This window comes from Bidens hawaiensis, unplaced genomic scaffold (genome assembly GCF_021521415.1).
Source record: "Bidens hawaiensis isolate Kalapana, Puna unplaced genomic scaffold, B.hawaiensis_p1.1 tig00002123_1, whole genome shotgun sequence".
Classification (NCBI taxonomy): domain Eukaryota; kingdom Viridiplantae; phylum Streptophyta; class Magnoliopsida; order Asterales; family Asteraceae; genus Bidens; species Bidens hawaiensis.
The window spans coordinates 943,354-958,021 of record NW_027491112.1 but is presented as its reverse complement, the minus strand read 5'-3'; the positions used below and the strand labels follow the sequence as shown (position 1 = coordinate 958,021).

Here is a 14,668-nt window from a genome sequence, read left to right as displayed (position 1 = left end):
CCAGAAAGGAAAAACAATTACATGTACGAAAGCCGAAAGGGACTTTTGATGCACAATTTTTACATTTTCAATAATGACTAGTGACTACTAAACCATAAAAACAACGAAAAATGTTTAATATCATCTATCATGGTTTCTCTTTGGTGACGTTTCTTCATAAAAGTTTTTTCAAGTTTTTAGTTATTTCTTAGTAACCTACATAATCAGTTTTTGTTGTTTGCCAAAATGATAAAAACAGTCAATTTGAATAAACGTAACATGTTATTAAACAAAAGCTAGTATTAAAGTCTAAAAATGCTACATAATTATAACATTAACATGATAAATAATGCAACTTTTTAAAGTTACACTCTAAAGATGTAACCGGAGATAAATAAATTTACTTTTTATGTAATTAACATTTTATATTAAGGTTGTTGGATTTAAATACTTCCAACTAAATAAATGTTATCCACTCTCAACTTTCACCTTATTTTTTCATGTCCGTGTTATCTAACTGTTGTTATTTTGATAATTGTTTTATTATGTCTAGAAATATCACTTGATGACCATCCAACTCTTTTCAAGCTTCGTTTGCTAGTGATTGTAATAGAGGTGATCAGAGAAACCGAAAACTAAACTATAATAAAAAAAATTGAATCAAAACAATTAAACCATTTGAGAAACTGATGTTGCGTAAGAGAATGATTCGAGTAAGAACCAGTTCCAGGTAGGGTTTGGGTTTTGACCACTTAGACCGAAATTTTTAACAAATTTTGTAGGTTGCGAATTTGACCGGGTAAAGATGGGACCGGTTCTGATTTCTTTGTTGAACTGGAACCGATATGTACAGAAAATTTAGGTAGGGTTGGTTCCAGTTCAGGTACACAGAGTTGGTTCCAGAACTTTTGAAAATTGTTGCATACAGTTACTGCTAGCGAGTCGTTCTGTGCGTATTGATGTAATTTACGTAATTTACGAAAATCTAAATGGACAATAAAATAATTTGTAACGTATATCCTCGTTAGTTATATTTCCTAATTACTATCATGTTTGAACTTTTAGAATTCATAAACTTGAACATCTAAGCATGGCTGGTGGAGTCATGGGTTTGGGTCATGATGAGTTATGAGTAAAATAAGTTTCGGTAAACAAGAGTCGGTTCCCCCGCTCTATTGCCATAGCAAGTGATGATCTTTCATGTTTTAACAACCAAAAATCCGCACTACATTATTACATGTTTAATGTTTTGTGATTAAAACGTTAAAAGCATAGTACTTGATCATTTAATCAAAGTTAACTTAACCAAAATGCTAACAAATCCACATCAAGTAAAGCCTAATTATTCTAAAATCAACTTCTGTTATGAGAATATGAGATTCTTAACGGTCAAAACACTAAATTTAACGAAACAAATCACACACAATTGGGCTTTGTTTTTTATAAATGGGCCTTTGAGTTTGTGTAAGTGTGTTAAGCAAGAAAGGTGGGTCTATCGGGCTTTAATTTCGGCAGTTGCACACTCCAATTGGGCTTAATGTGATAGATATGTAATTAGAGAAGCACAAATAAGGTATTTTCAGGACCCGGTAGGAAATGGTTCCGCTTATAGTCAACAAAATTCAAGTATCGGGTTAGGTAAAAACCAATTCCGATTATGGTCGGTTTTTATCGGGTTTCGGTCCGGAGTGAGTCCGGGTTTTGATTGGGTAGAGGTGGAACCAGTTCCGACAGGTTTGGGTCGGGTCCTGGTATGATTTTTAGTGGGTACGGAAACTCGATTCGAACCCACGGATCGAATTGGGTAGGAACCGGTTCTGGGTCAGGTCTTGAACCGGGTTTTTTTTGCCACCTCTGTATGTACGTATCAAGTTATCAATGGATCATATTTATTTATAAGGTAAGACACGATTCATTCATGCATTTTTATAAAATAAAAAATTAAAAATAAAATCTAGGTTTCGAGTATCCTAAAACAATAAGTTGTTTTCATTTATTGTCATTTTAGTCATAGTCTTAAGGACATGTACAAACGTATAAAGCTAAGTATGGGAAGCATGACTTTTAGAAAATTTGTTAAAGATAGAGGTGTGTAGGTGATAGAAATCGATTCGAGACTGTCAATCTCCAATCAACCCATAGAGTGTGTTAGGTTCGTAGCAAGAGAATAGAAGAGAAAACGAAGTTAGAACAATGTTATGAGTGTTTTTTTTTATTCTTTTTCCCAAATAAATATTACAATTTATAGTAAAAACTAAAATATAAAATAGGAAAACATAAACAATAAGAAAACTTAAATATAATATAATAAGGATTACTGAGTACAGATAAACTTAATTTATATATATTAAACTTAATAAATATTTAAGGTCATATTAGTAGGATGCAACGCCTAAGAGTCGTGAAGTTAATAAAGCGAAAGGATGGACATGTTGGGTAAAGGGTAAGTTGATACAACAAAGCAACATTCGGTGGCAACCATGACCCTGGGTTAATTTGAAAAGCTATGTTGTATATGGTTTTATTTGCGTCACTTTAAATTATCTAACGGGTTAAATATGCCACCATAAATTAGACAACGAATTAAATTGGGTTACCTTAAATTAGTCCACAGGGTCAAAATGGTTAAGTATTATAATTACAAAAGATCAAGTGGCAGAGTGGTTTTTTTAATCTTAGACATGTTAACTTGAAAAGGTCAAATTAAGCTTGTGTGATGAGTTATTTAAAGATTTGAGATTGTTGGATATATATTTCGGAAACATAGTAAAATGTGTGACTAATGTATTTGATTTAGAGTTTTAGACTTTAAATTAAGATTATGAAAGATTCTAATAAATAATAATCAAATATGTAAACAATATTTGTCTAGAAGTTATCCAAGTGTGCATAAAACTAGATGTACTGGTTTTCTATTCGTATAAATTGGATTGGTGGATAAGAGTTTTACAATAACGTTTGCTAATTAATGTTTTGCTAAACAAATTAAAATATATGCTATATTTATAACCTTCAATAAATAAATTTTTACTTATATTAAAATAATAAAAATGAGTATAAATCATTAAAATCTGAAGATTAAAAGTGTGGGAGAAGTTGTTCCTAGCTTGTTTTAATTGCTTGTAGTTACAGTTATGGGCGAAGAGAGTAGAGAATGAATACAAAGGAGAAACGTATGGAGGTAGGGTCGTATGTCCATACACAATTTAACACTAGTTACACGTTTACGTTTAAATATACATATATAGACTACTATACGGGATGATAAATAAATTAATAATATTTTTTTTAACATGTCACATGATTTGAAGTCTATGGAGGGCAAGAAATTTGGTGGTGTTTGAGGGTAAGCCGACTTGTTTAATTAAACAATATGATAGGAGAAATCAAGACCCTAAGCTACCGTTAGGGTTAGAAACCGTGGCAAGAATCCGTCTTTAACGTCGTGAGAGAGGTGGTGTGGTTTCTCCTTTATTATGTAACTGGGTGGGGTGGGGTGTGTACCCAGCTACCCATTGTATTCGGAGGTAGATGGTAGTAGTGTATGTCATTGGGCGGTGGTTTGTAAATATGTTATTGCGAGTATCTTGCTTGTAAATATGTTTTCCTCATAACAAATTTATTTAGTTGGTCGATCAAAAAAAAAGATTCATTTTTCGCATCTGGCTTGAAGCCATGCCATAACACATCTTAAAGCGTAAATTTAACTTGAGATTTAAATAAATTACTTATATTGAAACATCTGAATCTATAACCAAATTGATCATGTAATTTTCAATTTTCAGTGATAAATATAATGTTCATTGCCTACGGTGGCATGACCATTATACCATAAACTAGAATCGCTACTTTGTAATATTACTCAAATTAACTTGAGTTTAATGACATGTTATTGCAATCAACTAATAGCCAATTACTCGGAAGTGTAAAGCTTTATATACCCTATGAAGTGTGTTGTTACTACACCAGTTATATGTGTTGTATAGCCATATATATATATATATATATATATATATATATATATATCTTAGCGAGTTAGCGGTATACATATGACGCCCATTGCTTACGGTGGTATCTCTTGCATAAAGTTTAGATGTTAGTCTCTAGGCTCCAAAATATTTAGGAATAACTCGTGAATTATTATATAAGCATACATAATCCAACAATATGTATTCAAGCCTAGCACAAATGATCTCAAGTCTAATGCCAATACGAGATGCTATTATGACCAGTATTATTTCTTGAAACTAGAGTGTGTTTTGTAGAAATAACAAAACTTGAGTTAAGAGCATCAACAATAAGGATGCACAAGAACACCCAAAATTAAACATTCATATCATAAAAACACAATATTTAAAAGTACTCAAAACTCATCCAATAAGAATCCTACAAACATTGTTACATTATCACCGTTTTTTATCTTTAAAAATATTATTATAATTATTATTTTATTCACTGACCAATCCCCACTCTAGTATAAATATGTCTCCCAACTTTTTAACATGGAGAGGATTTCAAGGAACCCTTTAATTCTATAAATGTGGAAAATTGGTGTGTATTTTATTTATATTTTAGTATGTTGTTTGTTTAGTAATTGTATTAAGAAATACTATTATAAAGTGGAAAACACTAGAATTGGAGTCAGGCCCCACCATCAACGGGTCCATTCCAACTCATTTTTTCTAGTTCTTGATGAAGAACTTCTTAGAAAGACAATAGAGAAAAAAACCCTAATTGCGAATGCTCGACTTTGCAAGAAACATCTAATAGCCGATCACCCAACATTCCAACATGTCTAAAATTTACCTCACCATGTTTAGGTGCTATAGTTTTTTTTTATGTCAATCAACTTGTTATATGTGTTGTGTTAATTAGTAGCTAAAGTTTTACATGCTATATAGTGTATTATTGTATTGCTTCGTTAACTATAAAAGCAATTAACACATCATACTTCAGCTTACAATAATAAATAAGTGCTAATAAACTTCTAAAAACTATTTTATAAAAAATGCCACATTTTAAAAAGAATATCTTTAAAAATGTCATGTCATCCCAGGCTTGAAGCCATGCCATACGACATCTTAAAACACTTATCAAAATCAGTTTGGATTTTTTTATATACGTGTGATTACATCTCACCAAGACGCCAACAAATTGAAACATGATGAATTTAGTTTATAATAAAACATCAAAATTATAAATCAATTTGTCCACGTATATTTCAGTGGAGTATATACGATACCCATTGTATACGGTGGTATACCTGGCACAAATTTAAGAGGTGATAGTCGGGATCTAATAAATTTGGAAATAAAGTATTAAAATATTATACAAATATATTATATGAATAATATATTAGTATGCCTTCAAGCCTAGCACAAATTATCTCAAAGCCTAATGCCAATATTAGATGCATTTAATTAGGACTAACATTATGTCTCAAAACTAGATGTGGTGCTTTGTAAAATTATTAAAACTTGTGTTTAATGACTATTGCAAGAATCATCCAATAAAAAATTATGCAAGAGTTTTATATGCTCTATATGTAGTGTGTTGTTGCTACATCAGACTGCCCGTAGTGGACAAGAAAATGGGGCAAAATGGGGCGATTTTGCATTCAAACCCCCCCCCCCCAAAGGGGGCGAAAGGGGGGAGGGGGGTGACAGCCCAGCTTCCTTTTGTTTTTATTATTATAATTGTTTGTGTGTGGTATGTATATATGTATGTGTGTATATGTGTGTGTGTGTGCATATATTATGCTACAACACCATTACAACCAAAAAACAAAAGCCTATCATTTACTGACTGTGAGCCACATGACGCAAAACGTCCCATTTTATAGTCCATCAATACACATAGCCTCATGATTGGGGTGTTAAACTTTGCTGATGTGAACAAACCTACAATATGTGTTGTGTTGTTAGCTAAAGTTGTACGTGTTATATATGTCGTGTTGGTAACTACAAAAGTACTTCATCTTACGAGAGTAGATAAGTGTTGATATATAAACTAATAATCATTTTATAATAGTGCCACAATTTTTTTAAAGAAAACGTTTAGAAATGTCTTGTCACCATTGGATTGTAACTAGCGCGTACCACATCATAAAACGTTCATCAAAATCAGTATGGATGTTTTCGCAAGGAGTAACTACGTCCAACCAACAAATTGAATTTCGAATATCTTTTTTTAATAATAAAACATCTAAATTATTAACCAAAATCGTGATGTATTTTTCAGTGGAATAAATATGATGTACATTGCCAACGGTGGTATCCCTTTGTATAAATTTGAGAAAGTAGTCGTTGTGGTCTAATAAATTTGGGGATAACGTATCAAAATATTTTATAAGCAAATAGAATCAACTGTCTGGCTTTAAGACTAACACACATGATCTTAAGTTTATTGCCAATACGAAATGCGTTTAAGATTAGCATTATGTCTCCAACCAAAAGTAGAGCTTCGTAAAATTACCAAAAATCTATTGCATTAATCATCAATCACCTAATAAGTGTAACTTTTTACGTGTGCCATTATCTACGCAGAGTGTTGTTACTACGCCATTGTTAAGTGTTAAAACGATCTGATGTCAACGAACCTATATGTGTTGGGTGTTAGTTACAATGTTACAGGATGTATCGTTTGTTAACTTCAAAACTGATTGACATATGTTGACATACCACATCTTATATTTATAAAAACTAGTTTGCTCTAGGAGTAATTGAGTCTCACCAAAAAAATTGAAATTATGAACAATTATTCTATTATAAAATATCTACATTAAGTAATAATCATATTATGAAAAATGACATCTGTTTAAAGTAGACATTTAAAAATGTCCAATTGCCTTAGCTTGAAGCCATGACATACACATCTTATAGTCTTATACTCTTATAACATTCATAAAAACTAGTTTACAGTCGTTCTTAACTGGGTGTCTCTGACAAATTAATATATCATATATGTATAACTTATTTTATAATATAACATCTGAATTATTAGCCATGGTCGTGTATTTTTCAGTGGAATAAATATGATGTTCATTGCTTATGGTGGTATCCCTTACATAAATTTTAGCGGTTGCGTCATTGGGCTCTAATAAATTTGAGGATAATATATTATATCGATATACATATAATAATCAATCTTCCTTCAAACCTAACACAAATGATCACAACTTCTCATGTCTAATGCCAAATACGAGATGCATTTAGAACTAGCATACAGCTTTATAACAATACCCAAACTTGAGTTTATACTTATAGGAGTATCTTGCAAGAATCAACTAATATAGTGTGTTGTTTCTACATCTTGGTTAGGTGTTTAAAGTATTCTGACGTCAACGAACCCGCTAAATGCATTTTGTTGTTAATTAAAGTTTTACGTGTTATATGTATCGTGTTATAACAATCATTAGCTTGATTTAGTGGTAAATGTGTACGCTTTACAACTAAATGATTGTGGTTTCTAGTCTCACCTGAGACATTGAGCGAAACAGGTAGAAAAAATTAACTCTTCAAAAAAAATATATGTGTATCGTGTTATTAACTACAAAAGCGATTTACCTGTCGTACTTCATCTTATGAAGAATAAATAAGGGTTAATCAAGTAATATTCATTGTATGGAAATGTCACTTTTTAAAATTAGGCATTTAAAAAGGTTAAATCCCCCTTGCTTTAAAGCCATAAAACATTTTTAAGATCGTTTTTCATTTTTTTTAATAAAGTCTGGTTATTTGGGGTAACCTAATGAAAAAAGGCAGCCCAATAAGCCTATGATCGCTAACACGCGTTGAGTAGTCTAAACTCATCATCTCATGTTTCAAGGAAAACCCGCCGCCTAAAGGCCCACTACGGTAAAACCCGATTGAGATTGAATTCAAATTAGAGACCTTAAAACCTCCAGTCTAAATATTTAAAGCTAACGCTAAATGGTAGAAACGTTTTTAATAACGAATTCAAATATAGATAGCGCGCGCGCACACACAAATATATATATAAGAGAAAGTTAACGTACAAATGAAATTAACGTGCTAAACGTGAAAATCAAGTAGAATAATTATATAAATACTCTATGATATAATTACATAATTACTCTATTTGTATATATAATTACTCTACTTGATTCTCACGTTTAGCATATTAATTTTATTTATATTCGATCCAAACCCTGTATATATATATATATATATATATATATATATATATATATATATATATATATATATATATATATATATATATATATATATATATATATAAGGGTTCAAATAAAAAGAAAGAGTTTCCTAAGAATGATAAGAACCAATAGATTCTTGACAAGTGGCATTACAACATATGGTGAAAGAACAATTCTAAGAAACTATGTCGGTTATAGTGGTGAAAGAGTAATTATAGAAAACTATGTCGGTTTTTGGTAATTTTAAATCTCAACCATTGAATAACATGATCCAATGGCTATAATTTATTCCTAGTCTTCCTATGAAACTACTTATTTTTAATATAACCCATCCCTATATATATATATGATAAAACTTCAATGTTACTTATGAAGATGGTCATATTAATGAAATAAATATGATGCTCAATTGCCCATTACCTAAGGTGACACCCCTTGTATAAATTTTAAATGTTGGTTGCTACCTGCTAGCTCTAATAAATTTAAAAACAAAGTATTCATATATTATACAACCATTTAATTGTTACTATTGGGATCGATTTAAAACATGTGTATATATATAAAATTAAAGTTATCATTTATAAATAGTATTTAAAAAATAAGAAAAATATGTAAATCCAAACCCCTTAGTTAGTACAATCAACATATTTCTTTCCTTGTGTCGGAACTTTGTTGAGTGAAGATAGACATATAACAGATATTGCCAAAATAGAATAGACCGAACATGACCCATTATCATTTGGCAATCAAAATCGTAAGAATAGTCTACTTGACTAACATTTTTAAATAATTTAATAATATAAATATATAATGATCGTTCATTTTTTGTTTCCAAATTATATTTGTGACGGTATAAATAATTATCTAATGGAAACATACGTGTCTACAAAATGTGTTTTTTTATCTACATATATAGATCTAGAAGTTTAGAGAATTGGTTTTTAGGTTAAATCGGAACGGTTTTAAAGTGGTTTAAATCAAGCCAAAGAAAGTAAAAACCAGACCGTCTTAAACCGTTTTGAATTAGAAACTGGTTATTAAAAAATAATCTGGTTTGATTGGTAATTGGTTTATTGTGGTTTGGTTTGACAAAATTTAGTTTCCAACAAAGTTTATGTATATTTTAATTTTAACATGAGAACGTAGAAAATAATACCAATTTATAAAAAAAATGAGAACATGAAAAACAATACCAATATACATAAACAATGATTTGTAATAACCAAGAAAAAAACCTAAAAATTACAACAAAAGAATCAAAATAAAGAACAAAATAATAACAGCAAATACCAACAAATACTTATAACAGCAAAGAAAAAAATCTAACAATAACAACAAAATATAAATCAGCAAATACTTATAACGTCTCATAATCGAAAATTGGCAAATACGAACAAAAAATAGCAGCAAACACCTATAAAAATAAACCTAGTAATAACAACAAACTGGTTCTCACTGTTTTTCTGTTAAAAATAAAATATATTTGAACTAAATCAAAAAACGCTATTTTAAGGAATTGATGCATGAATAACTGATACATTACAATCACACCTAGATCTTGATTAAAACTTTTATCAAAATGTCGACAAGAATAAGCATATTGCAACAACACGTTTGAAGGGTGTAACATGTTCGTCTATTGTTGGTTCAAGAACGGAATTAATAATATGTGTAGGTAAAGATGAACGAACAATAGTGTAAAAACCGTAAAACCATTTAAATTGCCAAAAGTCACATGGATGATGATGATGCATCAAAAATAATTTTATCAAAATGCAAAGTTGTAAGTTGTAACTGCTTAAAGTAACTTCATTAGCTAATGTATATAAGCATAAATGGATATGTTTTGTGGATGTTCTCCCCAGATATATTATAGATGAGAACAATAATTGTGACATGCAATCAAGATTAAACACACGGTTGTGAAGTCCTACATCAAATTACTGTGGATGATTTTTCTATAATTTGAGGCACGACACCAAAAATATAACTACTTCCGTTGTTGTCTCGTCAAAATTATAATGTAAGACGTGTCTTTTGAAACACACTATCACGTGGGTAACATTGGTTGGAGTTTAGTAGAAGTGAAAGAGGTATGTTTTGTCATATTTGAAGGACAATGAGAAATAAAAACTATTAAGTATTTTTTATTACATAGTAACAAGAATGATAATTATCTAACGTACGTATAATAATAATAATAATAATAATAATAATAATAATAAAGCTCAAACAGTTAGATTTGGAGTTCGACCGGGCGGAGGTTGGAGATATTCTACCGATTTCTAAAGCACATAAGGAGATTTCTTCTTATGTGGATTCTTTATTATTAAATAAAGAGAAGAAATACTTAGAAGAAACGAATATATTCGCGGCATGGGGGTTCATTTAAAAGAAAAGAAATGAGGTGTATTTTTAATAAAAACGAGCCTATTGGTCATTATATTAAGGCTTTTGTGCTTCTATGGGATTCGAGTAGAAACGTTAAATTTTAAATTAGTTGGACCGAGTAATTGGAAAACCAGCTTCTTATTACTTAATTTTCTTTTGCCCCATTTAATATCTTTTTAATCCGTGTTTTATTAATATATATTTACTCTTTAGGTGGTAAAAAAAATACATACACAATTGAAAAGAAAAACAACAAAGCATTGCCTCTTTTGTATATTATTATCATAAAACAAATAAAAAAAATGAACAAGTGTGTGGTATGAACAACCCCATGACCTAATAATAATTTGTTAGAACACTCCACTACTTATCATGTATCAAAGCCAATGGACAATTAAATTTGGTATTATTGATATGGACACATCTTTTGACATTACCCATAATTGATTTGGCTCAATGTTCAACATGTATAAATCAAAGACAACTTCATTGCCTAACTAATTGACAGAAGATGGACAATTTGATACCAAACATTCTGATTCTGCCATCTTAGTTAACGTGTAGAATCAGTTTACTAGATTCATTCACTCATTTTTAATACAAAAAATATAAAAAGAAAATAATTAAAATACCTAATTAATTAATCTTCTACACGGGTTTAATAATTTGAAAGTTCTGGATGTTTTACGGTTATTATCAAGTTAGAAAATGTCATGTCATGTCATATACTTCCGAAAACAGTTGCTACTAAACTTTAATGACGTTTCAATTGTTGAATGATGCGTTACAGAGAGCGACTATATTACAATTAAATTTCTTAAAAACATTAACGCTAGCTACTAATTACTTACAAATACAAATGATTTAACCTATCAATCCAATAGCTCTCGCGAGTTTTATGAACAAGAAGCACAAATAAATCACCAAAAGTCCACCTCCGAGTGTGTGATCGAGTCGCATCTCTCTTTTCGTCAAAATCACAAGTGCCCAGAGCAATCCGACCATCAGAAACCCTATAGTTTCACACAAATCAGGGTCTTCTGGAATGACATACGTAGCAGGATATTTCGACCACGACACGAACACGAACGAAAACCCTAAACCGATAAGAACATTAAACAAAGGTCCAGCGTAACACCCTGACATCGCGATCTGAGCCCCGTCGGCCCCACCGTAAATTGCCAAAGCCACATTGGCTACAAGGTCTCCAATTGAGTTACCCCAAGCTAGAATAGTGAGCCCTATGATTGCAGGGTTCATTCCTATAATGTTTCCTAGTGACTCTAACAAAGAAACCAACTCATTACAAGCAACATATGTCCAAACAACACTCATTAGAAACCCACATGCATACCAAAAAACCAAACACTTTTGTGGTGGCATGGTACTACTTGTGAAAGCATATGTACAAGTCCCTAAAGCAAACCCAATTGAACCCATCACAAAGTATGTCACCAAGGTAGCCTCCAACCCAAGATTACCCCCTTGTGTGTTCCAAACTATAGCCACCATGATTGGTGCCAACACCATTGAAATTACCAAATAGGGTTTTGACCATCTTTCCTTTATTACTACCGGTATTGTCACCCTTCTAGGTAAGTAGACCGGTAAATTCATAACATAACAAACAAAGTTGATGACACGCCTTTTCTTGTCATACGGTACAACTTGTACTTGTACGTCCTTTTCTGAAGGATGTACAACAGTACCACTATCAATGTTGTGTTCATCATTAAATGAATACAGCAATGGTACTGTTATGACATGCTCATCTCCATATAAACCAAGCATTGCCTTGTGTTTCTTCATAGTGACGAAATGCATGTAACAGGCTAACATAATATAAACCACGTACGTCGAAACAAAAGCAATCGACGCTAACAACCCAATCTCTCCAATTACCACGATCACGAGCACATTCGTGAGCGTTACGAGAAGAAACACGACGTCCCGAATAAAATTCGGTTTATCGATAACGACAATTTGTCGTCGGTAAGCGATTAACAAGCTTAAAACACCGACGACGACGGTGGAAATAAAAATCGAACCGCCTAACACGCTATTCAATCCGATATCACCGCCGTCGTCGGTGCTAGTGAACGCGATCACGCTCGAGAAAACATCGGTCGAACCGTTCCCTAATGGAAGCAAAGTTGTCCCGGCTATCGCGGGCGACAAGTTAAGCGATTTCGACAAGTGTTCGACAGCCGGACAAAAGTATTCGGATGCCGTGTTACTTAACACGTAAAAAAGTATAACGAGCCATGCTAGCAAAAGAATAAACCCCAATTGAGGAAATGATGAAAAGTTACAATAATATAGTTGGAGGTAATTTATGTATCCTTTTGGGTCACAACCCGGGTTCGACTTGACGTAAGCGCACCGCGATGTCTGGCTATGGATGTCGCTACATGTCGCGGTGTCAGCGGTTGCGGTGGAGATTATGATTAGGAATAGAGGGAGTGAAATTTTGGGTTTGAAAATAGATGATGATAATATCATCATTTAAAATATTAGCGGCGTAACTTGTTGACTGTTTGCTTTCTATAATGCTGTTTTTTTTTTTTTTTTTTTGGTGACAATAGAAGAGTTGGAGAGAGTTGGTTATATGAAGTTGATGAATGAATGGTGATTTTTGGTGATTAAATTGGCGTAGAGAAATTGAATTATTGGGTAGGATTTATGATATTATGGTCCAAGGAGATAGGTACATGCTCGTGTGGTTGATTATCTGTCCAAGTGCAGGTTTTGAGTTATGTAATATATATATATATATATATATATATATATATATATATATATATATTTATATTAATATTGTTTATAACCGTGAGAACTTGTTAATGAAGTGGACTAATGATGAAGATCATGTGTGAATTTATATTTATGGGACTTGTTAATATCCTGTTAACGTGTGACTAAAAAACAAAAGCTGCTGAAGTAGTCAAATTGAATATGATTTTGGTATTCGTCGAGTGTTTGAAGGTTGGTAACACAAGTAAATGTTATAAAACAAAATTTGAAATTTAAACATGACCTAGGCTGGACGGTGTGGATGTTCCCTCTTGATAAACTTCTTTATTTTCTTCTTTGTGTTTACTTCATTCTCGCATCCTCATCTTTCACCTAAGTTTTATCGGAACCTAGTTAGACGTGTGTTGCGTGTTATTGAGCTCATTCTACCCTTTTAGAACAGAACATTCGGTTTTAATTTTTAAGTCAAAAGTAGTGGCTTAGAGTTTTTGATTATTGTTTTCATAAATGTTATTAAAACTTTGTTAAAACATATATTATTACAATTTTATGAAATATCATATATATTTGTGATAAGATAATTTTTTTTACAGTTTTAAATTACGGAATGAACACATGATATGAGATGTACTTGAGGTGATGCGACTGATGATTCGAGTAAAATATGTGAGTAAAATGTGTGACGGTTTATTTTGTTAACTTTATTTTAAAATAAATTGACTTAGTAGTATGCACTATAATAACTGGAAGCCAACAACTTGCTATTTCACAATTCACACCATCCATTTCACGTTTGACAATTATTTTAAAGATATTGACATTAAAGGTTAGACTTAATATTTTTTATTATATTGTCATTCACATCTCTTCCTTTCCCTTCTAGATGCAAACCAATTATTTGATTTAATAGTCTTTAGCCTAATGATATAACGATGGTTAATATTTGAAATCTTAAGGTCTTAAATTTAAACCTGACGAAATGAGATTTTTCTATCGTAGTGGGTTTCTTCATTGATGCTGTTCATGAATAAGTCTTGTTTACAGTGTCAAAATCAGCATGGACGGTTAACATCCAGTCTCATTGAATCTAACTAGTGTATTGGGGGTAGGAGTGTGCAAACAAGTTAGACTTGTGAGATCAAGAACCGACCCAGACCGGTTTAGTGGTATTCTTAATACTCGGGGTCCGACCGCATTGTAAATAACCGAGTCAGGTCGGTTCGGGTCTTACCTGATTCTGTCAAGAGAAAATGTTCAGACCCGCGAGACCCAACCCTAACCCATTTAATGGCATTCTTAGGACCTAAAAACCTACCATATTGAAAATAACCAGACATGTTTCGAGTCGGATCTCACATGTCTTAC

At 31.8% G+C, this 14,668-nt stretch overlaps 1 pseudogene; it reads right to left on the bottom strand.

Moving 5' to 3' along the window:
* Window positions 1–11,340: 11,340 nt before the first annotated feature.
* Window positions 11,341–13,108, bottom strand: LOC143606822 (cation/calcium exchanger 1 pseudogene; annotated as a pseudogene).
* Between the last annotated feature and the right edge of the window lie 1,560 nt (window positions 13,109–14,668).